The following is a 7,688-nucleotide window of genomic DNA, read 5'->3' as shown; positions in this document are numbered from 1 at the left end:
AATAATAGGTTTTATATTATATATTTATATTAGATCATACATATAATTATATAGACTACACAAATTATCTAGACATATAGATGTAGATATAAATATGTAGCTACCTTAATATTAATTTACAATATTAAAATGAAACCCCAATCCATTCCACTGATCAGGCTGCATGCCCTGACTGGGCGCACAGGTATCCATTACCCAGGTTTACCTGTAATTTTTACATTTTATGGAGGATGGTGGCGCTGGTGGTAATTTTACATTGATAGTATGCTTGATAGGAGCTTCAAGTTCTTTGGTGGTTTTATACCAACTCCTTTAAAAGTTCTACGCTGGGATTTTTACTCATTCCTAAAGTAGTTTAGCCTTCATGATGTAACACTTAAAAAATATCAGAATTCCGTTAATCACCAAACCAGAAGAATAGAAGAAATATGCTTGTAAGTATCAGTGTACATCTCTCTTAGAGTTAGGAACCAAATGATCTGAACGCTACTGAGCATCAACTCTGTATACTTTAAGATGAGGCTAGTAACATGTTCCTGGCAGAGCTACCGTGAAGAATAAATAATCGTGATACTTATGATAACATTTTATGAGCTCTCCGCTCAAAGCTTCCACCTCTTTGTAAGTTACAACTTCATCCGTACAGGTTCTCACATTAAAAACTTTAGATTTGCCTTTGACTGCTTTCTCTGTTTCTTTCACACCCCACATCTAGTCAGTGAGCAAGGCCTCCTGACTCCATTTTCATATAATAACCTTTGTCACCTCCTCCACTGCTACCACTCTGATCCGAGCCAGCACCATCTCTCACCTGGATAATTCAATGGCCTCCTTCTGCACACAGCAGCCAGAGTGACTCCATTAACATGCACGTCAGATGACATCTCTCCTCTTTTCCAAATGTCAATCCGACTCAGCACTAAAGAGCAGTCTTCACAGTGACCCACTGGCTCCTGCTCTGGCCTCCTGCTCGCTCTCTGACCTCCTCTCCCTCTCTCTCTCCCTTGCTCCCTCCATTTCAATCATCCAGACCTTTGCTGTTTTGCAAACATGTTAAGAATAATCCTGCCTCAGGGCCTTTACTCTAGCTATGTTTTTGGACTAGAAAACTCTTCCCCTAGATAACTACAAGCCCCCTTACTTCCTTATTTCTCCCCTGAAGTGTCACCCTATCACTGAGGCTCTCTCTGCTGCCCTCTATAGAACAGCATTCTCCCTCTCAGTGCTTCTAGCCTCCTTATCTGTTTTATTTCCCTTCCAGGCCTCCTCTCACCTTATGTGATCACCTTCAGGGCAGTTTAATCCCCTTCCAAGCCTGCGACAGCCTTGTACTCCCTACCCGAATTGACACTAGGCACAAACATGACTTGCCTTTGCCAGTGAACTGTGACCTGTGTCTCTTCCGGGCAGGAACTTTCAGTCAGTGCACAATTCATCGTGTTGCTTTGGAGGATCCTGGCGCATGGCTCAGGATGGAACCTCTATCCTGAATCCTTATGTGACGGCGCATTGCAGAGCCCTTCTGCTAACTTGCTTTAAAAGTAAAATATACAGCATGAGTGAAAAATAAACTTTTGTTGCATTAAACAACTGAGATTTGGGGTTATTTTTCACCGCAGCACAACCTAGACGATTCTAACACATGACCTGATATCTGTCTACTTTCTCATTTGTGCATTGTCTGATGCCTTCACCAACATGAGCTTCTTGGGGGCAGGACTTCATCTCCCGCTCACAGCTCTAGCCCTGGCTCACAGAATGCTTGGCCTATGGCGCACGCCCAGTGACTGCTGGTTGAATAAACGAATACATGGATGAACGACGTCCTAATATGAGGAAAGCAATGTTCTAAGTGCCGTGCAGCCATGATTTGATTTATACATTATCACCCCATAAGATCAGTGCTATTATTATTATATCCATTTTGCAGATAAGGGAACTAAGACAGAGAAGGGCATGGTGCCTGGCACAATGTAGAAAATCAGTCAGTGTAATTTCTCTTTCTTAAGAAGAGGGAAAGGGGTAATTCGTTTTCAATTCCCTCACCTACTAAGTGCTCAGTTAATGATGGCTAAAGGATTTGGAGAAACGTAGTATCATAGAATCTACTGAGGCAACTTAAAAGATGACTAATTTCTACCCTCGTTGTTCTCAAAAAATGCATTATTAAGAGAAGACTTTATGAATTATTCTAATGGTACTGTCTATTCACATTCAAACTAATATCTTCCCGTAATATGCAGGGGCTTTCGTCATGGATAAGAGTTCCTTTTTTAGGCTAAGCTCTTGACGGGGGCAGAGTGGACAAGTTTAAACAAAGTGATTGAGAGGTGAGGAGGCAGACGCTCCGGATCTGGAGTCCAGCTGGGAACCTTACTAGATGTGTGGCTGGAGATAAGCTACTTACTAGCTCTAAGTGTCTGTTTCTTCACTCTAAAATAAAGATATTAGTAACTATTAGTAATGTTGCTGTGAGGAGTGAATGAAATTCTGTATGGAAAGTGCTTGTCAGAAAGTTGATCAATAAAAGCTGGTAGTAAAAAAGATAAATAAATGTGAGCTGCTTCTCCCCACTCTGCTCTGCTCTATGGCAGTGTTTCCTAAACTGTTTTCTGGGGAACACTAATACCAAGGAGTTTAAATAGCTGTTACAAGAAAAGGCGTTTCCTGCGATCAGCATTGTTCTCAGCTGCACAGGGCCTGGAGGGGCACCGCCCAGGGTCCGTCCCATTCACTAGGTGCGCGTCATGGGCCACTTTCTTAACCTCTGGGTGCCTGAATTTTGTCATCTATAAGATGTAGATAATAATTGTGTCTAACTTATAGAGTGATTTTAAGTGTTAAATGAGATCATCTACATAATTTGTCATCCAAAGAGAACACTTTTCCCTAAAATTTTATTTTGAAAAGTTGAAAGTTTTTTATCCACCACCATATATATCCACTACTTAAGATTCTATAATTAACATTTTTTCTAAATTTCTTAGTCACATGTATATCCATCTATCTATCCTTGTATCTTTTTTGCTTCTTCTGGGACACTTTTGAGAGTGAAAGGAGACATTATAAATATTTATGCAAGGACAGACCAGGAAGATTGGGGCTCCCCCAGGCAGGCCTGGAGATCTGGCCTCCCTATGTAAAATGTATCCAGCACAGTAAATGACCATGGGAAACTCCCAATAAGCAATAGTTATCAAAGCTTCTAGCTAAGTTCTGAAAGTTCTGGATTAAACAAAGACACACAGCGCTTTGTCTTACAGGACAAAAAAAAATTGCTTGGTCAATTCAATGATTGTCTGAGAGTGCCTTCCTAGGGCTGCAGCTTTCATTTTATAGTACCCTAAAGATGCAACGACTTTTAGTGGTCACCGTGGCATCTTTGCCCCACCCCTGCATCCTTGAGAAAATTAATAAAACCTAAAGACCGTCTTGACCAAGAGGCACAAAGTGATGTCTGCACAGTTCACCACACTATAAAATAGTTGACTTCTGCTTGCAAAGTTTTCCAACTGACTACTCAATGATTGTCCTACTCAAATCCAGCTTCCAGCGTCCAGACTCTTGTTTGATTGTTTGCAGCTGAGAAATTTCTCAGGAGGATTAAAGAATAGGCTCACTAACTGGGTTTGTAGACATCAGCCAACTTGGCTAAGGAGAAGTACACTTACAGATCAGTCTGCTGTAGAGAATAACCATGAAAGTAATAACAAAACACGAGTACCATGTATTTAGCATGTACCGTATGTGTCCAGTACTCCACATGGACGATCTCTGGACTTGACATCTAAAACCAGGTTCATATCTCTTCTCTTACAAACTGTGATGATGTGACTTTCCCTAGATCACTTAACAGGTTATCCATAAAATCTGAACAAGGATCCCCAACCACACCTCTTCTCAGGCTTGTTGGGAGAATTGAATACGATACTGTGGATAAATTTACTCTGTCAACCACAGATTGCTATATAGAATATATAGTTTTATTTTGGTTATAGTTCTCTACCAATATGCAGCAAAACTATTTATGGATTGCACTAGTTCAGTAACAGATGCTAATAAAGAAATATTAAGATTGTGAGGCCTGGGGAATTTTTACCAGGGAAGGGAAAAAATAAGCTTCTTTATTATAGTAAATAATATATTGAATATATGATAATATAATAAAGAAAGACTTTTCCATCACATGTAGAACTTATGACACATCAGCTTGAGGTTCTAGGACCTTGGATAATTCCTATGATTCCAAATTCCTCATCTTTAAAGTGGGGATACTGTCACCTACAATACAGAATTGTTAGGAGAATTAAATAAGGCCGGATGTGTAAAAGCAAGTTATGAAACTGAAAATCATTACCCAGATATGACATAATTATTCTTCCCGTGTACCTAAATATTCACAGTTTCTGTAATGTAGAGAATTAGACTCTAGAACTTCTTATAATTAGCCCTTATGAAGCTCCCAGAATGGATGTATTTTATATTCCAGTCAAGAGGGCATTTCACTTAATTTTTAATAGTCTGCAGCATTTCTAGACAAATCCAAACTGGGCTACAAAAAATGTAGAATGTCACAAAGTCTTCTGCAAATGTGCGTTAAATATCCCAGAGGCCCTCCCAAAGTAATGTTTGTAGCCTGATCTCATTTGACACCACTAAGAGACACGAGTTGGAAATATCCCCCCTCCCACACAAGACGTGTAAGATTCTATTGGCTGAGAGATCATGCTTTCAAGATAAATTGAAAATGAGAAAGACTGGCGTTGTCTCATGTCCCCTCTCAAAAAGTGTTTTTAAGTTTATGAAATAGGCTTTCAACAGAAATCAATCATGCAATGCAAAATTTGCTTCTGGCAAATTTTGACTCTATAGCCCTTTGCTAATAAATATCTTTTGAGTTGCCTTGTTTTAACGAGTAAAGCACAGAAAGAGAGATGAGGAGGTAGGGAGAGAAGAGAGAACTAGAAGAGATAAGAGCTGTAAGAGTTTTTGATGAATATATTCAAAATAATCCTCTAAATGTATGTCCTCACTTTCATTTAGTCCCTTATTTCTACTCCAGAAGGGGTCTGACATGGTGGAAAGAATGAGAGCCTCAGCACTAGAGTTCTGAAAGGGGGTTTGAATCCCACCTTCATCTCTTAACCTTGAGGCAATCTGTTAAACTCTCCATCCTCAGCCTCATCCACACAGTGGGTATTGTGACCATTCTTCCTTGTTGAGAAGATCAAGATGAGTCATGAGAGCACCAGTCCACACTCAGCAATGAATGAATGAATGAAAGAATGAATATCAGTTACTTTCCACTTCCTCTCTTTTTTCATTCAGTTTTTAGCTAATTCACTCATTCATTCATTTTATATAATGTAAAAAAGTACAATATTTGGGGACACAAATACTAGTTTTGGTGTTTACTACTTGTGTGAACTGCCTCTGATTTCCAATCCTTCATCTGTAACATTGGGTTCCATGAAAGTGCTTCTGAGGCTGCCCTGGGCCTAAGGTTAGGGTGACGGAAGGAGCAGGATGGACACATGGCAAAGGTCAGGGCTTCCACCCTCCATTGTCAACCATAGCAGCTCTACATTTATCCTCTTTGTAAAATGAGATTTCCTGAAAGATAGTCTTGTCAAGAAACAATACCACTGATGTGAAATGAAGGAAAGAAAGAAAATCTCTGAACCAGACAAACAGGCAAAGACAGCCTTCCATTTCTGAAGGATTCCGATGATGTGAAGTAGTCCTTGGAGGCTTATTAAGTGCTCAATCGTAAAGACTTAGTTTTTAGGATTTTTTTTTTTTTTTGTAGGGAGTTACAGAAGCTATGGGGCTTAAAACATGGTTCCTACTCTGAAGGAACTCACAACTTCATGGAGAAGATGACACATCTGCCCCTGTGACTGCTGGAAAATCATGGAACAGTACAAGCGCCACCATGAAGGAGGCAATAGTGAGGTGTGGGAACTCAGAGATGGGGCCACATCAAAGGCCTGGCACAGTGAGCATTTGCAGCTGGACAGGAAGAGAGAGGATTAGGCTTCACTGCAGTGGAAAGCACAGCATGAGCAAAGGTGCAGAGGGAGAAAGAACGAGAGATTCAAGAACCTCCAAAGGATGAGCCATGTCCTTCTAGAGAGTGGCAAGTGGAGATATTTTATGAGGCTTAAATAACCAGTGGAGGCATCTGGACTCTAGTTTATGATAATTAAATCCAGTGGGAGTTGGTTTGAGTATGAGATGATAAAAACCATGTTTTGGGAAGCTAAATCTAATGGTATTGAGAAAGTTGGGGTAGAAAAAACAGAATTCTTGCCAAGGAACGTTCCAAGAATCTTCATCTTATTTTGCAGTCTTTGACACTGCAGCCTTTGATCTCTTCCTTGATACACTTCCTTTACTTGGCTTACAGGACAGTGGGGTCTTCTGGTTTTCCTCCTACCTTACTAGCTGCTCTGGTTTGCTGGTTCTCTCATTTCTCCAGAGTGTTGAACTTAAAATGCCTTGGGGCTCAACCCCTGCATCTCTTCATGTTTCTGTCTACATTTGCTCTCAATGAGTAATTCATCCAGTCTCTCAGCTTTAATACCATTTACATGCTGATGACTCCTAAACTTAAATCTCCCACCTGAGCTTCACCCTTAAACTCCACATTGTTATAAACAACAGTCTACTTAACATTTCTAATAAGTCTCTCAAACTTAAGTGCTTCCAACATACTCCTTTTACAAAATGGCAACTCCATTTTTCTAGCTGCTTAGGCCAAAACATTGCAATCATCCTTGAATATACTTCTTTTCTCACAGCCCATGTCCAATCCATCAGCAAGTTCTCTTGGCTCTACCTTCAAAATACACGCAGGACCTGATGCTTCTCCTAGCCTCCACCACTCCTCCTCTGGGCCAGGCCACCACCATCTCTCATGCAGGTTACTGCAACAGCCTCCTGACTAGCTTCCTTTACTTCTTCACTTGCCCTTTTAGAGTCTATCTCAGTGGAGCAGCCAGAGTAACTCTGTTGAAATATAAGTTAAATCATGTCTTTTCTCTTCTCAAAATGCTCCAGTGGCTGCACATCTCACTTGGCATCAAAGCTGAAGTCCATACAATGGCCTTCAAGCCTCTCCCTGCCTGGCCCTGGCCCTGCATCTTACTTCCTCTCTTCCTTACTCATTCTCACCTAGGAGCTTTTGCTACGGACTCCCACCCTCCCAGGAATGTTCTTCCCTAGATACCCACACAACTCGTCCCGCACCCTCATCAAGTCTTTATGCAAAGATTATATTCCCGTATGGCCTACTTAAAATCGTAGCCATGACCCCCAGTATCCCCTACCCTCTTCCCAGCTTTATTTTTCTCCAGGGCTCTTAATCCACCAGTATAATCTTTTCTTTTTTTATTTTCTGACTTCATGCTAGAAAGTAAGCTTTGTGAAGGCAGGATTATGTCAGTATTGCTTGCTCCTGTATCCTGGTGTCTAAAACAGCAGCCATAGTAAGAATGCAACCAATAATTGCTAAGTGAATGAGCATTTTTAAGTTGATAAGGATCTGACTATGATAGCAACAGTGGTCTGAAATAAAGGAAGGAAAAAAAACAAAAGGAAAGAGAAATGAAGAAAAAGTCAGAAGTTCTATGTGGTCTGCTGGAAATAAATGAAGGAGAAAGAGACAAACAGAGGTTGTCACATTA

The sequence above is a fragment of the Equus przewalskii genome, chromosome 6 (genome assembly GCF_037783145.1).
Source record: "Equus przewalskii isolate Varuska chromosome 6, EquPr2, whole genome shotgun sequence".
In the NCBI taxonomy this organism is placed as follows: Eukaryota; Metazoa; Chordata; class Mammalia; order Perissodactyla; family Equidae; genus Equus; species Equus przewalskii.
The sequence above is the reverse complement of the archived record's forward strand: the minus strand, read 5'-3'. Positions refer to the sequence as shown.